Raw genomic sequence first — 18,336 nt, 5'->3', positions numbered from 1 at the left:
GTGGGATGGGTGCGCCGGGGTCCCCGCAAGCTGGGACTGGAAGCGCCTCCTGGGGGCGGCTGCTGACTACTCCCAGCAAACCAGTTGGTCCAGAAGGAGGGCAGAGGAAGAAGAAAGTGAGCAGGTCTCTCGGGGACGACGAGGAATGGGACTGGGGCGGGTGGGGGTGGGGGAGAGAAGGGTGGGAGGGGGAGGACCACGCAGACGCGGAGCAGCCGCCGGGAGACCAACCCCGCGCGGGCTGGGCGGACCCGGCATTGGCCTCCGCGGCCTCCCCGCGGGGTGCAGGCGGAGCCTGATGGCGCACGGCGCGGGCAGGCCGGGGCGGGGGGGGGGGGGGTGGCGGGCGCCGGTTGGTCAGCCGACCCCAGCCGCGGACTTCCCGCAGCGACCCGGGCTGCCTCGGCCGAAGCCGCCGAGGACAGCAGGGCACCGCGCGGCCCCGGACGTCTCCTGCAGCCGGGCGGCCATCCCGGCCGCCCCCCGCCCCGGCACCCCCAGGCTCCCCGCGTGCCCAGGCCGCGCCTCCCCGCGCCGCGCCTCCCCACCGCCGGGACCTGGCGACGTCACTGCGGCTCTGAGCGCGCTAATGGAGGCACGGGCGGCGGCGGCGTGGCGCGGGTGTCCCCCGGGGAGGTCCCGGTCCTTGCAGCCCGCGGCCGCGTCCTTGGCCCTCCTCCAGGGGAACCTCGATTTTTCCAATCTCAGGAAGGCCGGCTGTCCTTCGGCTACTGATAAGGACGCGACCGCATGGTAAAAGATTTTAACAATGCCCGGAAAGAAATAGCCGGACCCAAGAAAGAGACTAATAATAGCAGCCCGCTAGAGTTCTGCTCGTGTGCTCAGCGCTCTTAAGAACAATAATAACGACAACAACCATAAGAGCCACCATTTATTGAGCGCTTACTCTGTGCCAGGCACTGTGTTAAGCGTTTTGCAGGCAACAACCCTCGGAGGTAAGTACCGTTATTATCCCTATTTTAAGGAAACCGGGGCACGGAGAGGTTAAGTAATTTGCCCCAGGCACACAGCTAGCTGATGTCAGTACCAGAATTCCAACCCAGGCTGTCTGATCCCATGTAATCCTCATGTCAACCCATAAGGTCGGGGATCATTCTCTCCATCTTAAAGATGAGGAAACTAAGGCACATGGAAATTTAAGTACCTTGCCCAAGGTCACCTAGCTGGAAAATGGATGAGGCAGAAAGCGAACCCAGGGCTCCTCTCTGTCCGCAGAACCCGCGGTCTTGGCCATAGGCGATGCCACTTCCAAACCACCTCCGACAGCCCAGCAGGCTTTGGCCCCGGGTCCCAAGAGGCGCAGCCTCTGCGGGGTTTGGGTGGGTTCCCGCGGCCTCCGATCCCCGGGTGTATCGGATGTTTCCGAGCATCATCTCTGCTCAGCCCGCAGGCGTCTGATAGGGACGCGTCTCCCGGAATCCGGTCGGGACCCGGCCGCGCGGTCCTCAGAAGGGATGGAGCGGGGGCGGAGGCAGCGGGAGGGATCCCTGGTCCCACCTGCAGAGCGGCGGGGCTGGCGGCTTGCTCCGCGCGGCCGGCAGAGGGCGCTGTCGCACGCGCCTCGGGTCCCATGGTCAACAGACCCCGGGGCCGGCAGCCTCCGCCTGCGGACGTTTGGACTCAGAACCGCCCCCCCCCAGCCCCCAAGTGGGAATCCTTCTTGCCTGGCGACTGGCACCCCTCTGGCCCCTCATCTCACCCCTGAGCCTGCTTTTCCTGATCACTCTCCCCCATTTTCTGTGGTCCTATTATCCCACCGTGGGCCTTCAAGGCTTCCCCAAGTCCCTGCACCGCTGATTTGGTCGCCTCTTGCTGAAAGGCAACACTGATTCCATTCCACTAGAAGGCTCAGGTGTTTGCAGGTCAACCTCGGCTTTGTCTCCCCTTCTCATGGGCGCTTTGGTGATGTAAAATGGGGATAAATCGTCGACTTGGAATAGATAACTAATTTTCTTCGCCCGAAACAGGAGGAGGGGCTTGTTTAAGGAAGGAGCAGATTGGTTGAAAGGATCTATTTTTAATAGCTACAGTGTCTTAAGAGCCTGTTTTGTGCTGAACCCTTTATGTGTCTTGACTCCTTAATCCTCATGACAGCCCTGAGAGGAGTATACCATTATTCTCCTTTTGATAGAAGAGGCCACAAGACTGGTAAATGGCAATCTGGGCATCCACCAGGAGGATCTAACTTTAATGCCATGTTCCCATCACCGGAATGTACAAGCTGATCCAACTGAACAGAAGAGGTAAGATACAAACCGAGCAAAAACAAACCAAAATCTACTCTAAGAGTGCTTAGAAATACCACATGTGAATTAGGGGCTTCAATTGCTCTCTCAAATGTCTAAAAAGAAAAAGAAAAGCCTAAAGGTTCAATGAGAGGAGAATAGGAATAAGGCTTGTAGCTTTTGCTTGGAAGAGCATCCAGAGAGGCCCACTCACTTTCTATGACTGGGCTCTGAGGAAATAAAGGTGGTTCTAGGAAAATCTGAAAAATATGAGAGGGGAAAAAAAAATGCCTTCTGTGGTTTTTTTACTTTAACCAAGACTCATTTTGCTATTTGTGTTTTATTTTTAAATTAACGTAGCTCTCCCCACCCTTTAAATTGGCACATAAATAGCAAAAAAACAGAAGGAAGGCCAGCTATGAATTTCAAACTTGGTGGGTTTCTCAGGAAGGAGGTGCATGACTTGAAGTGGAAATGAGGATTGAATGAGGTGCTTTAAACATTTGAAAGACAGACTTTCCACAAGGAATTTAGATCATAAGCCCTTAGAACGGGAGCTTTGTCTGGGGTTGGGCTCCGTATAGTGTCTAGAATCGGTGAGTGCCCAAGAAATGTGGAAAACGAATCATGCTTTTGGTACATGCCTGCATCATCTAACCATCCGGGCCGCCACTTTGCTTATGGTTTTAGAGTGTGGCTTCTAGGGGATTTTCCTGTCCCCTGGGTCTTAGTCACACACCCTCCCTCAGACCCCTTACTTTCCCAGAATTTCTCTCTGGGAACTGAGTCAATGTGAGGCAACTGTTATGGATGATGATGTCACTAGGCTTGGTTAAATAGATTCACTGACTGGAGGCCTTTCCAAACAGGGAAACTGAGGCAGAAGGGACCTCAGGAGACCTGTCACTTCACGGTTCTGATTCTCTTGCCCTGTCTTTGAACTACAAGGACTCTCTTTGCCCAACACAAAAGAGCCCTGGGCATCCCAGGAGGCCTCTTGCAAAATTCTTGGACTTCTCTGACCTTACGTCTCTCTGCTCCTTCCCTCATTTTTTCAGGGCATTCATTCTACAAACATGCATTGACAGCCCACTATGCGTAAGTGTTGTGGGTACAACAGAGAACCTAACATGAGCTCAAGAGCTCACTTTCTCCAGTTCCTACTCAGCTCCTGACCTCAGGGCTCCAACTTTCATGCCTGGAGAGGCCCCACAATAGTCAATGACTTGCTTCTCTAGGTGGGGACTATCTCTCAGACATATCTGACATTCTGGATAGCTCCTGGCAGCTCCGGGAGACCACGCCCTGTGACCCCAGGATACCACCTTGGTGACATCCATTGGGCAGGAGGTTTGGGTCCTGAGATATACCCTCAGAAGCAAGGCCTGGAAATGCACTTGCCCACACTCCTTCCTACCCTTTCCTAGATGGCATGCCTTCAGTTCATATGATCATTGTGGACAACCTTAATAGCTTGGGCCATATTTATGAAGCATCGGTTACAACAACAACAAAAATCCCGTAGTGCCATAATACCCCACCATTCAAAGGAAAATGTTGGCTTAAACAAACAACAGTGACTGGCTGGCAAGTGGATATGTCGGATAATGCTGAGTCTTTCAGGTCATTTTGTTATTGAACGTTGGGATTGAGTGATTCAAAATAATGAGGGGAAGGAAGAACACTAGCCCTGTTTTAGCTTTCCAGATTATTCAGGTGGAATAGATTTTCAACATCAACACTCTAGTAAAGACAGAATGCTTAAGATATACATTGTCAGTTTTTGTCTTTTTGGAAAATCCATTAATACTCAATGACTTGGTCTTCACCCATTCCAAAAAAAAAAAAAAAAAGAACGTTGAACCGCAGAATTCAGATGAGGGCCCTGGAAATCCCTTTAGAGAGTAGATTCCAAATCATATTCATTCTTCTTGAGTTTCTCACCGCCCCCCCCCCCAAGACTGTCCCATCCCTGCTAGCTAGCTACAGCATCATTTTCTCTCCCCTTGAGGAAGGCAGAGGCCCAGAGACCAGAAGAATGAGGGAGTAGTGAGGAAAACTCTTCCCTTACCTGAGTTGCAGAGCCACTTGAATCTAGAGAACTGTTACATTTGTGCTGTGTCTGTGTGAGTTCCTGGTGGTTGTGCATTCTCTGGCTGATGTCCAAAATCTCCATACATAGGGGCCTGAGATACTCTAAAAAGAAGGCCTATCTGTGAAGGACGTGTGTCCACCCACCAAGACGTTCTTGGTGGTCAGTGTCTGCATGTCCAGCAGCTGGGGTGAAGAGCTTTGGAACCACTGAGCATTCCTGCTGGGGTCTTTCCAAGCCCTTTTGGGAACCGGCAACAGCTCTTGTCTGGGGAAATTAGTTTTGCACTTTCACAGAGTGAGAAATTCCTCAGGGGCATTCTTGTACTTGGGAAGAGAAATCAGACCCAGCTCATTCCTTTAGGGCCCATGCCATTAATAAAGCAGACGGAGTCCAATTCTGTTGGTCCAGCTGGGGCCGTGGGGTGGGGGCAGAGGCAGTAGGCTTAAGCGAATTTCACCTGTGGCTAAGGCCCTCCCCGGACTGGCGCAAGCTTGAGCTTTCAGGGGCTCGTGTTACCAGCGTGTAAACACCGTGAGGGACAGCCAACGCTCGCATTCGACCACAGAGGATCTCAAACCCTTCCTATCTTCCTAGAAACCCTGGCTGCCCGGCCGGCTGCTTGCTGTCTGATGCAACAGTTTGCAACGCTCGGTTCTGGAAGCCGAGCCTGCCGCGGGGCGCTGGGCGCCCTGCCGACGCGCATGCGCGGGCTGCGGCCCCGCCTGGCCGGGCGGGGGAGGTGGGGGGGGCGCGGGCGGGCAGGGAGACCTTTGGCAGCTAGCGCCGGCGATCTGAGCTTAATTAAACTTCTCCCGAGGCATTGGCTGACTGATTGACCCAGTGATCCAAAAAAAATCAGAGAGGCCTGAATCGCCCTAAACTCGGCGGGAGAGAGAACTTGGGGAGTTGGCTTTCGGTTTCCCGAGCTGGGCGTTTGGATTCTGCCTGCCTTCCCCGAGCCCAGCAAGCCACAAAGCTATCGGGGTTCCAAGACCTCATTAGGGCGTCAGGCCTCGCTTGTCCGTGCCCTCCTACGGATTTCTCAAAAAGGGAACAACAGTGGTTACAGAGGGGGGTAAAGGCAACGTTCTGATAGCGTCTTGATCGGTATCTTCCTGCCTCATTTCTCCACCCATGTGCCTTAGAAGGTTTTATTAGCAGAAAGTATCGTGGATTATTTTCCGATTTTTTCAGCCATTCAGGTATTGCCTGCATGGTTTTCTTCCATACCCACATTCCATCTATATTATATATTTTTAATTGACTTCTTTTATTAACTCTCCTTATTCTCTAAATTAACTTTAAATCGATTCCCTTTTCTACATAGCCTTGCCCTAAGCAATAACATTAGCGAAACCACAGTTTGATATGTTAGTCATATATTTTAATACACTTGAAAATAAATTCAGAACTATTCGAATAAAAAAAATGTGTATGTTAGCTAAAAGTTTCTTGCCTGCTGCATTTGGAGAAAAACTCCAGCGGTAATAAAAAAGAGCTAACATATGTTGAGTGATTGTCAATGTCCCAGGCACTGAACTAAGCACTTTATTCTCTGGCCTTAGGACACCTTAGAAGTGGTGCTGTGAGAAGGTTTGGGTCCTGATATATACCCTTCCATTTTACAAAGGGAAAATGGGAGGCACACAGAAGCGAAATACCTTTGCCAAAGATCGCAGAGCCAGGATGCAAATCCTAACTAGCCTCGCTCTAGAGCCTGCACTGTTGGACTCTCCAAAACACCTAAGTTACCGCTGGAGATCACCCAGGTGGTTAGTATAGTCTGGATTTGAACCTAAGTCGGTCTGACTCCAGAACAGAGCTTTTAACTACCGTGTGGAACTCTTTCCTATTTCCCCAAATCTCACCTCATACAGCCTTTTTAAATCTGTCTGCCTCCTTTGGAATTCCAAAAGTGCTTCCAAGTTCTTTCTTTCCTCACCCCCTACATCTCCACCCCCCTCCCCCTGGGCAGGTAGGATGGAGGTTCTCTTTCAACGGTTTCCTTCTCTCCTCCGAACTAAAAGCAACCCATAAATCTCTCATGATATCCATGAGAATCCCTACTTTAAAGGTCCTGTCCACTCTTCTGCACTGACCATGGAAATTCCACCTACGAGCATCATGAAACTACATTTCCCAGACTGCTATTCTCACCTGGAAAGAGAACAAAAATCCTATGTCAAACCATGTGGCTCCTATTTCGGGGTTGGAAAATCTGGCCACTAGCTTGGATAAAGATTGGTATGCCCATAGACTAATTCTTCTGGCCCCAAGCAGACATGAATTTCCCAGGCCTCAGTGATTGGGGGGGGGGGGCAAGTTATTTCAGAAACAAAACCTTCAATTAGAGGCATAAATGAAGACTTGGCATAAGACTTCTAAAAGATGGCTGACCCCTGCCCAGGAGGTAGATTTTCTTTCTGCGACTGCCCTTACCACCGCCACCCCTTCCCTCTCTTCACTTCCTCTTCCTTCGCCTTCTTCCAGATTCTTCTTTTAATTGTACCATTGTGCCACTCCCTTGTCCCCCCCTCAACCCCCATGCCCACACCCACTCTTTAACTGTTTAGTATAAAATCCAGCCCACCAGACTGAGGTTTTCTTCGACCCAAATGTTATTTTCAGAAGGAGCCATTGAGGTTGGGGTGTAATTGCAGCGTTGGGCCTCTGCAAGCCAAGCTGAAAATAATCAGTGAGGCAGATGGGGTGGGAAGAGAGTGTGGTGGCCGCTTCCACCAAAGAGCGAGAGAAACCCAATGGAGTGAGTCAGAGAGGGGCGAGTGCCAGGCTGGTCTGCTGGGCTTACGGCCGGGAGTTCAGTTAAGGGGAAACTGCCCAGGGTTTTGGGACCTTTGACTGAGTCCCGATCCAAGGTGGTTCCTGGCTGCACATCACAAGTCCATATTTCTTATGACAGCCACTAAGCTTCTCTTCCTCTCCTTCAGTTGGGCCATAGCAACCAGCAGGCCAGATGGGAACTTAACCATCCAGTTGGCTCACCAGTCTCTAGAGTGGGATTTCTCAGTGTCAGCTCTATTGGCATGTTGGGCTGCATAAGTCTTAGTTATGGGGGGCTGTCTGGTGCACTGTAGGATGCTTAGCAAGATCCCTGGCCTCTAGCCTCTAGATGCCAGTAAAAAAAAAAACACACACACACAGAGTCATGACTATCAAAAATGTCTCTAGACATGCCAAGTGTCCTTGGGAGGCAAAAATTGCCCCTGGTTGAGAACCACTGGTCTAGAGTGATCCAGGTCTATAAAAGGATCACACCACCGGTCCCCATGGTGGCCTCATAGCCCTGCATCACATCTCAGTGGGCCCGGATAAAAACTATTGGCCAACTCCTATTTCCAATGACAAGTGTTGAATACTTGGAACCCAGCATGAGTGCCTGTGGGGTTCCAGACACCATACAAGGTGTTAAGAAGGAAGGGGCAAACAGACAGACATGGCCCCTGTCTTCATGGATCTGACAGGCTGAGACGGGGAAGACGGACGTTAAACAACCCTGAGCGAGAGGCACGTAAAGAGAAGAAATGGCGTACCATTTCTCTTTTTCGAAGAGGGTTTGTCACCTAGGTGGGGGGGTCAAGAAGCGCTCTTGGAGGGAATGAGGAATTAGCCAGTTGGAGATTTGAGGGTGAGGGAATGTTTTGCGGAATAGGGACAGAGTGTTCAGAAGCCCTGAGTTAAGAGAGAATGTCGTGTATCCAAGGATCCCAAAGAAACCTGTCATGGACCAGGCTTCAGACGGTGGGAAGTCATCCTCTCCTCTCATCCCCAAACTTGCTTCTCCTGTACACCTTCTCTGGATTTCTAGTACAAGCATATAAACTTAGGATCATGTTTAGCCATACTTAACCCCCTCCTTGTTCCCGCTCAACCTCCTCAACCACCCAGCTACCAAGTTCTGTTAGTCCTACCCCCAGGCTCCCTGTCATCCCAGCTCCTTGTCTCCTTTCCCAGCACCACAACCCCGATGCAGGCTCTCTTCATTACTCAGCCGAATTTGTGAAATAGCTTCCTAACGAGTCATCCTCCAGTCTCTACCTCAGAGAAAGACAGAGACAAAGCCCACATCTCTGCTGGGTTAAGAAACCCTGCATGGCTTCCAGAGGCCTGTCAGACAGGCTGTTTCCTCCCGTGACTTTCGTGACTTTCGGGCGCTCTTCGTTCCCTGCTCCCAGCATAGCTCCCTCCCACTCTCCAGCCACACCAGGCCACTAGCCACACCCCGTGCGCCCCCACAGCTCTGCGAGTTGGCTGTTCTCTTTGTCAGAATTGTCCTTCCCCAACCAAAATCATTTGGGGAATTCCCACCTATCCTTTGAGACCCAGACAAAATGAACTCATTATACTCTCCTATCCCTTCTTAGCAGCCTTCTCTTAATTCTTCCCTCTGTTTTCATTGGGATTTATATATAGCTGCTAGTTTACCATTTGTCACGTTGACCCATAGTTATCTGTTTAAAGACGTCCCTTCCCTGACCCAGAGTCAGAGGGCCTCCAAGGCAGGTCATGTAGTGTTCCCTGCTGGTTGACTACCCAACACCCATTCTCTCCCTTCCTAAAAGAAGCCAAAGAAATGCAAGGCGCGGTGTATTATTTAGCGTACAAGCTAAGCCACTGAACAAACAGACCCAGAGTCCAAAGGCTCACGCAAGCCCATGTGCCTCAGTGGAAGCTGACCCCATGCCCAGCTCCAGGGGTTGGCCCACTTGCCCTTTCCAAGAATTGGTTCAAGCACTTGGGCCTAAACTAATCAGTGTGCAGTAGAGGCTTTTCTGGTTTCCCAATATCAACAGTCACCTTCTTTAATAATAGAACTCCTGATTTTTGGCCAAGCAGATGGCTGCCTCGTAAAAGCTACATTTCCCAGCCTCCCTTGTAGCTTGATGTGGCCTTGAGTTTAAGGTCTCACCACAGACTGTGGGCAGAATGATTGTACCACTTCTAAGCTGTGCCCTCAGAAGGATTGTGCATGTGCTTCCCCCTGCCTAGAAGATGATAGAAATGAAAGCAGTCTCCCTGGACCCAGGGAGGGACGCCACATGTGGAGGATGGCGGAGCCCTTCTCTCGGTCTTGGATGACTTTTCTCTGAACTCTTATAGGATAGAAAGTGACATAAATTTCTATTTTGCTTACTCTTCTGTATTTGAAGCCCTGCCTCTGCGCCTCCGGTTAGGCGAGCCGACAAATGTCCGTTTTTCTAAGCCAGCTTGGGTTGGTTTTCTGTCACATCTCACCTTACGGGGTCTCACTCCTCTTCCCATCCCTGCTGGGCCTCACACAGGAGTCAATAAACACTTGTGGAATGAATGCTCCATTGTTATTTTTCTTCTCTTACCTGTAATGACTACCCCCATAGAAGCTGTAAGCAATCTTCTTTCTCTCTGCCCCAGCCTAAACCCCTAAAGTACTCACATGGACCTCCTGTCTAGCAAATTCTTCTCGGAACCTCCCCCCCAACTAGCTACTTATACAGGGAGCTGAGGATTCCGCTATAAAGTGAGAGAGTTGAATCAGCTACATTTAGCACATTGTCCCATTCTCATGTCCCATGGCTCTGCCTGAGGCTCATTCTGAAGGAATCATTCTGTGCTCAGACTGAAGACCCATCTAGCACTAGCCATGTATAGTCTACTGAAGATCCCCCTGGGCTCCTGCCCCAATTCCCTGTGGTCCCACAGGAGGCCCCTTCCAGCACTAACAAGTCTAGGGTTCTGTTCGACGTCTTTTCAAGCTCTGAAGGCCCATGATACTCTAATACTATACTAAGCCTAAAAGATTTTTGATTGGCTACTAGACCTCCGGCCCCAAGCACAAAAGATAAAGGCCTAGGGAGGGCCTGGACCGTCACAGCGTTGTCCTTCCAGATGAGACCAGAAACACTGGCAGGCAGCGGGGAGGGGGCCTTGCAATGCTCAGACATTCAGTAAGTCCTGCGGCAAGGACACTCAGCTTCCTGTGCCCATTGCCCAACCCTCCCACTGCCATTAGTGCTGCTCAGAATGGGAGTGCAAGCCAGTTCCAGGCAAAACATGCAGGCCTCCTTCTAGTCTTGAGAACTTCATGAGACCGGAGAAAGAGCTGTCCCGTTACTCAGCCCCCTGGAATGTGGGAGACTTAGATCTCAAGGAAAATGACCAGTAATGGACCCTGGCAGCCAGGACCTTGAGGGTCCAGAGGTGCTTCCTCCAGAGTCTGTGGTGACTCCCAACTGTTCCTTCCCATGCTTTTTGAAGTTGCCATTTATAGGACACTCACTAAGAGCTGAGCCCTGTGCTCAGCACTCTACTTGGATTAGCTTATTTTATCTTCACAGCAGTTCTGCAGGGAGGTATTGTTGCTAGTCCCATTTCGCAGATAAGCAGACTGAGGCTGAGAGGGCGACATTGCGTGCTTGGAGTCAGAAAGCCACAGAGCTGGATCTGACCTCAGGTTCTTAACCAGAGTGTTTGGTGGGAGACTCTTGGCAGCATCTTCTCTGGTCTTCTAAGTTGGGCTGGCAAGGGGGAAAGGGCACGGTAAGACCCCAGCCCTGTGAGGGCAGTGCTGATGGGGAAGAAGTTAGGACCAGAGAGAAAGGCAGTCACTGAAGTGAAGGACAAGGCAAACGAAGACCACTAGGCAGTCCCAGTCAGATATAAGGAGGGTGGCCAGCTCCACTGGACCCAACCAGTAGCGAGCAGAAGTCCTCTTCGTAAGGGGGAGTACGGTCATCAGCATCAGGAGCTTGCCCACCCGCTACCCAGCAGGAGCCCTGGAGCAGCTTGGGGTTGGCCACGGGAGCAGGACATCACCTTGGAAAGGTCTGTGTCCTGCTCGCTTGCTTATCGTTTGCTATCACATCTGTTCCTTACTTTCTCTGTTCTGTTCAACATCTCAGAGGGCAAATGTCATATGACAGACTCCCCTGCTAACTGGCTTCTGACTAGGTTCACCCAGCGAAAGGTGCCGGAGGAAGGGGGGGGCAGGAAGAGGAGAGAAGTCTGGGTGTTTCTCCGGACCCCCAGCTTCAGGCAGCAACTCTGGCCACGGCCTCCTCCTTGGCCCCAGCTCCCAATGGGCAGCTCCAGCCCTGAGCTCTCTACCAACCCCTCCTCCCTGTGAGTTTCCAGCCTCAGAGGTTGTAGCAGTTCTCCACGGCCGCTAACTCACTTGCCTCCCCACTCCCACACCCCCTTTCCGCACTGCCAGCCATTCCTGCTCCTGAGTGGACCTCACCCAGACCGGGTCCTCACCTCCTACCCCAGCCGGGCTGAGCAGCAGTGCCTTGGTCTGCTGGGGCCGCTATGACACAAGACCACAGACTGGGTGGCTCATAAACAAATTTATTTCTCACCGTTCCAGAGGCTCGACTCCCAAAATCAGGGTGCCTATATGGGTTGGGTTCTGGTGAAAGCCCTCTTTCGAGTCACACCTTGCCAACTTCTTATTGTGTCCACACGTGGTAGGAGGGCAAAACAGCTCCACAGGGTCTCTTGTATAGGGGCACTAATCCCATTCAAAGGGTTCCACCCTCTTGATCTGAGCATCTCCCAAAGGCCCAACTTCTAACCTCATCACATTGGGCATCAGGATTTCAACATATGAATTTGAGGGGGGACACAAACATTCAGACCATAGCAAGCAGGCAACTCCTGGGCATGAGGGAGAGTCGAAGCCTATCCTATCCTATCCCCTTGAGCACCAGGTTAGCTGACTATGAGCAGAACTGAGCAGCCCCCAGCAGGACCCCATGGATCCCAAACCAGGAGCAACCGATGGGGTCTGAGTGTGCAGAATGTCTTCCTACCCAGCAGGGTCCATTCTGCCACTCACGTCTTCCCAGCCTCGATACACTCTCAGATGGGTCACTTTCTCCGTGATGACTGAGTCGCTTGACCCCTTTGGATTTCAGTGTCCTCGTCTGCGCTGTGGGGACACTGAGGTAAGTAACTGGGAGCTGCATTCATCATTGTTGTGAAGAACAGCCTGGGCAGGACTAGAAGAAAGAATCCACGACCTGTGAGGATCTTTGGAGAGCAGGGGCAGAAGAGATATGGTCACAGCCAGTGTGGGGCTGTCAAACGGGGAAGCAGCAGGATTTGGGGTGATGCATCAAGGGGCCACCTGCTGGTCTCCCTGCCCAAAGGACTGGCACCCATTGCTCTGGTACCTCAGACTCAACCACAGTTCTCCCTCCTGCTGGTCCTCAGACGTGGTAGGCAACACGGTCCTGAACAAAGGAATACTCCATGCCTAAGAAGGGGATGGAAGAGGTTTGGGACCTCCCCTGCTACTCCAGACTGAAGACTGGAGCACTAAATGGGGCTGGGGGTGGGAGAGGCCAAGGGCCACGCAAGCATGAGGCGCTGCCACTGGGCATTTGCTGTACGCCAGGCTCTATGCACAGCACCCCAACACCACCCGTGCGCTCTCGGGCTTACTCCTCACTCCCCCTCCAGCCACTGGAAGAGGAGGTGGTGTCTGTTATCACCACCAACCAGCACATCCCCATTTGATAAAGGCATTGAACCTCTCAGAAAGGTTAAGAAAGCCGCCCAGGGTCGGATAGCCAGAATGTGGCAGAGCCAGAATTTCAACCAACTTCATCTGATAGAAGCCTCCAGCCTCCCCAGGATGATTTAATGTGTCTCACTGCCCATGGCTCTGGCATCGAGAGGGCACTGGCCCTGGCATTTGAGTCAAGGAAGTAGGGAAACGGATTGCTTGCCGAGCCTGCCCATGACCCAGCGTGGGCCTCCGGGCCTGTTCTGCCTTCGGGCTGTGTGCCAGATGTTAGAGACAAGGGCAAGGCTGAAAAGGATGGTCCACTAGGAGGCTGCCTCTGCTGATGTTTGTATGGACTCGTGCACACGTGTGTGTGTGTGTGTGTACATGCACGTGGACACACCAGTCTAACCTCCACCTTGGCCCAGGAGAGAATCAGGGAGGACTGTGCATTCGGTAAGTGAGGTGTGAACGGCTGGGTGGCTCTGCTTTCTTCCCCACCTCAGTTCCCAGGGGGAGACTCTAATATTTTCCTGGAAAGCTGGCCACGGGCCTGGAGGCCTCGGGTCTCCACAAAGTCAAGAAGAAAGGACACTGGCAAACTCCTCTCCAAAATCAGTTCAGACCTTATCGGCCTCTCTGAGCCCCCCAAGCCAGAGGGGGCGACTCACGCCAAGTGAGGACAGGCTGTCTCAGAGCACTTCATCCCCAGATCCCACTGCCTCCTGAAAATCAACCTCCACATCCCTCCACGCCTTGCCCCAGACTCTGAGCGACACAGAATGGCTCTCTCATAATTGCCCCATGGGACACAGCCCGGTGTGGTGTGAGGAGCATGAACCTTGGGCTCACCTGAATTTCCGCCTGGACCTCAGTCCAGGAGCCATGAGGCCTGGGGCTGGTGTGACCCAATCCTTCTGAGCCTCTTTCAGAGCTCTTCTGGAAAACGAAGATAATAACTACCCATGGTAATACGTGCAGTCAGTGTGAATGCTCCTGCCCCGTCCCTTTTTCCCTGCTTCCTTCTGGATCTCCTTAACCTCCACTGACCACTTTACCACCTAGCTTCAGGCCCCTCATTTCCCAGCATCCTCCCAGCTGCGGCCCGGCTTCTGAGCTTTGCAGGAGACAGTGGTTTTGCCACTCTTTGCTTGTGGCCTGCCATGAGCCAGCTCCCCGGAGAGCAAAGGCCTCAGAGCCCTGCGCCTGGGGCCCCACCCTCTTTGTAAACACCAGTTGGGCACCGACTGACCTCCGGAGGGAAGCGCTTCACCGGAACCCTCCTATTCCAGCCCTGCCTGCTGCTGAATGTTCCAGAGGAAGTGCCAGGCAAATCTGACACCCTCGCACCCAGGCCACCTCCGTCCTGGAAATAGGCACTTAGAGCCAAACCCTTGGCTGAAGGTGGAAGGAAGTCAAAGTCCCTGAGTGCTGCTTCTCTCCTGCCCTCCCACAGCCCCCCCTCCCCCCCGCCCCAGCCATCCCACCCAGGGCAAGTGCTCTCACATTTAAATGTTTTTTCAGGATCCTGATAGACGTCTGTAAGGAGGGTTTTCCTGTTACTCCTTGTTTCTTAAAAACAAAGACAGAAATTAAGTATAACCAAATATTAATCATTTTTATTGTTCTTTGCAACATCTTTCTCTGTATTGTTAAAATTGCTCTCAATAAAAACATTTTTTTTAAGATTTTTTTTTTTTAAAGATTTTATTTATTCATTTGAGACACAGAGATAGAGAGAGAGAGAGAGCATGAGCAGTGGGAGAGGCAGAGGGAGAAGGAGAAGCAGACTCCCGGCTGAGCCAGGAGCCCAATGTGGGGCTCGATCCCAGGACCCTGGGATCATGACCTGAGCTGAAGGCAGACGCTTAACCATCTGAGCCACCCAGGCGCCCCTAAGATTTTATTTTTGAGTAATCTCTACACCCACCGTGGGGCTCGAACTCATAACCCCAAGATCGAGAGTCGCACGCTTTGCTGACTGAGCCAGCCAGGCACCTGTAAATAAAAATACTTTTAAGTCAATAAGATTCATACAGCTTTATTGGGGAAAAATTCAGGAAATGCCAAAAGGTAGAAAGAGAAAAATAAGAATCACCAGAATCTCTCCTCTGGAACCAGACCATTTATCTATTGGCTTATCTCCTTCTGGTCCTTTTTCTAGCATGTATTCATGTCCTTTTATTCTTTTTTTTTTTTTTTTAAGATTTTATGTATCTATTTGAGAGAGAGAGAGAGAGCACAAACAGCGGGGTAGGGGCAGAGGGAGAGGGAGAAGTAGATTCCCCGCTGAGCAGCAATCCCAACACGGGGCTCGGCCAAAGGCAGACGCTTAACCGACTGAGCCACCCAGGTGCCCTATTCTTTCTTTTTTTAATTAAAATATAATTGACATATAACATTGTATTTATTTTAGGTTCATTTTATTCTTTTTACCCCCAAAAATGGAATTATACTGTTTAATAACCTTTTTTCCCTTCATAATATATTTTGAACAGTTTCCCATATCCTTGGATCTTAATCTTTAGTGCACTTCTTTTCGTTTCAGTTATTTTCCCATGTAATCATGAGTAAGGTATATTTCTTATGATTAGGATCCACATTGATCCCATTAGGATCATACCATTTACACCACTTATTTATTTTTTCTTACCTGAAAAGTAGTACGCTTTCGTTGTGGAAAAGTTAGAAAATACAGACAAGCAAACAAATGAACACATAATATCCTTGCAGCCTCACCCCGCTGAAATAACCCTTGCTAACATTTTCGTGTTTAATCGTGCTGTCCACATTTTTAGGTATGCAGGTAAATATATAGAAACATACATTTTACAATAAAATCAGAATCCTATGATTCATATTATTTTTAACTTACATTTTGTTGTTTACTTAACAATACATCTGACATTGATTAGGATTGTTTCAGCTACAAATGACAGAAAACCCAAAGGAACAGTGGCTTAAACATGTTCATTTCTCTCTCTAGGAACTGATGTCCAGAAGTAAGCAGCCCAGGCTGGTACAGTAGCCCCGGGACCATCAGGGACCCAGGCCCTTTCTACCTGGGGCTCTCCATCGTCAGCGCGTGCCTTCCACTAGTGACCCAAGACAGCCAATGGAGGAAGAAGCAGCAAAGAAGAGAGAGCCCTGTCTCCTCGAAGGATGCTTCCTAGAATTCACATGCATCACGCCTGCTTGTACCACACTAGCCAGAACTAAGTCCCATCCCCCCCACCCCAGGAAATAGGATTTATCTGAATAGAGCTTTTATTACTATAGAAAAAGGGAAGAACAGATTTTGGGGGGCTAACTGGCATCTCTGCCACATTTTACAAACATCTTTCCAGGGCACCTAGTTGTATATCCCATTTTTTTCTCTTATTTTTTGGTGAATGTTTGACCACATCATTAAATATCCTTCCATTTTTAATGGCTGCTTCATATTCCATAATACGCAGGTAACATTACTTATAGATCCAATGCCTTCTTACTTGATATTTGGGTGTTTTGCTCTGACAAATAAGGCTCTTCTATGGTTAAAACTTGTCAGAGGAAAAGATCCCAACCTTTCCTCTGTACCCTGGGGTTGCCCACCAATGACATTTGACTGAGGAGTCAGGGTAGTATCTGCCTTGAAAGCTGGCTTATGGGTCTGAGTTTATTTCTGCAAAAAAAATGAAGCTTTTTGGCAACAGGTATACCCCTCAGTTCCCCTTGCAGAGGAAGTCCGGGGGAGGGGGGCGGCTGGGGCGGCGGGCAGAACCTGCTGGACAGTTCTGCCCTGGGCAGGAGGAAGATGGGTTGGGGGACGTGGGGGGCTGCGGGCTGGGCGTAGGGAGTGAGTGGGAGGAGACTGGGGACTCTCAGGAGCCAGGGGTGGACCTGGTCCTGGAGAGGCAATGGGGACTTGATGGGCCCAATTCATTTTTTTTTTTAAGATTTTATTTATTTATTTGAGAGAGAGAGATCGGGGGAGGGGCAGAGGGAGCGGGAAAAGCAGCAGGGAGCCCGATGCAGGGCTTGATCCCAGGATCCTGGGATCATGACCTGAGCCGAAGGCGCCCGCCAATTCATTCTTTATTCAAGTTCAACCAGTGCTTTTTGTGTCCCTACTCAGGGCCATGCCCTGTGCCAGTCCCTGGGGATATCTCAGAGAAGACATGGTCCCTACTCTCCAGGAAGTCTAAATTCTCAGATATTAGAGTTCAGCCTGCAGCGTTGCCTCAAATACAGAATCCTCAGGCCCACACCCAAATACCTGATGCAATTCATGTTGGTGGGCCTAGAATCTGCATTTCTTTCAGTCTCCCCAGGTGACTGATGAGTATGATCAGGAACTTTTTTTTTTTTTAAGATTTTATTTATTTATTTGACAGAGAGAGACACAGCGAGAGAGGGAATGCAGGCAGGAGGAGTGGGAGAGGGAGAAGCAGGCTTCCTGCTGAGCAGGGAGCCCGATGCGGGGCTCCATCCCAGGACCCTGGGATCATGACCTGAGCTGAAGGCAGACGCTTAACGACTGAGCCACCCAGGCGCCCTGATCAGAAACCATTTTGGTGGAGGACTATCAGTCAAGGCGTTTGGAGGAAGTCTCAAACCAGGCAAACCTGGAGCCTCCATCTGCTCAGTATGTGGCTTAAGGCTTGATTGAGCGTTAAGCTGTAACAAAATAATGAAGACACCTGTCAGAGACACCTGAACCCAAATAACAGTTCCATCCTTCCCTAGCTGAGTGACCTCAGGCAAAGTATTTAACCTCCCTAAGACTCGATTTTCCCATTTGTAAAATGGGAAGAATCGTAGTGCTTCCCACGTGGGAAAAAACATCAGTGCTTAGCAGTGTGTCTCTGCACTCAGTAAATAACTAGATATTATTAAATTAATTACAACTGCCTCTAGGTAGGTAATTCCAGCGAAGGACTGGAGACAAGGTATAGAAAGCATCTTATATGCTGCCTGGCCCAGGTGGTAGGCATTCAATACATGGCTATTATTATTGCTATCATCCTTACGTTCATCTCAATTCTAGGCTTATCCTCTCTGCAAGCTGCACCTGCCACACAATCTTATCGTCCCAATAGAAATCATGGATGAAGCTACGGACTCATGGCTCCAAACTGTGGGCTTCCTGTCATACCCCTAGCGCCTGCCCCAGCATGAAAGAGGTTTTCTCAGGGTCTTCCAGAAGGATGTGCAAGCAACAGGCAGGTCAGCAGGAGTGGGGACCTCAACTCCCTGCTTTTCTGGGGAGCCAGGCATAGCCCCGGGCCATTCGCCCGGCACCGAGGATCCGAGAACTGTGCAGCCCAGGGCTGCTAGGAGGCCAGAAGGAAGAGGCAGTGTCGCTGTTGATAACTACATTTTCAAGTGTTTCGTGGATGGAGCGGTTACCATGGTGATGCTCATGGCTCTGAGCAGAGCTGCAGCCTCTCTTGAGTTGTGAGTCAGGTTCAGCTTTATTTATTTAAAAAGAAAACCAACGCCCTGACCTG

The 18,336-nt window shown here is 50.7% G+C and overlaps 1 long non-coding RNA gene across 2 annotated transcripts; it reads left to right on the top strand.

Moving 5' to 3' along the window:
* Nucleotides 1–379: 379 nt before the first annotated feature.
* LOC118543743 (uncharacterized) lies at nucleotides 380–16,274 on the top strand. 2 transcript variants are annotated; one of them, XR_013442348.1, is made up of 3 exons: nucleotides 380–956; nucleotides 2,116–2,264; nucleotides 15,831–16,274. It is a non-coding gene; the product is annotated as an uncharacterized LOC118543743 (long non-coding RNA). The 2 variants fall into 2 exon arrangements; XR_004921234.2 differs by having other exon boundaries at nucleotides 403–956; nucleotides 2,153–2,264.
* Nucleotides 16,275–18,336: the final 2,062 nt, after the last annotated feature.

Source organism: Halichoerus grypus, chromosome 11 (genome assembly GCF_964656455.1).
Source record: "Halichoerus grypus chromosome 11, mHalGry1.hap1.1, whole genome shotgun sequence".
Taxonomy (NCBI): domain Eukaryota; kingdom Metazoa; phylum Chordata; class Mammalia; order Carnivora; family Phocidae; genus Halichoerus; species Halichoerus grypus.
This window is presented reverse-complemented; position numbering and strand designations above follow the sequence as displayed.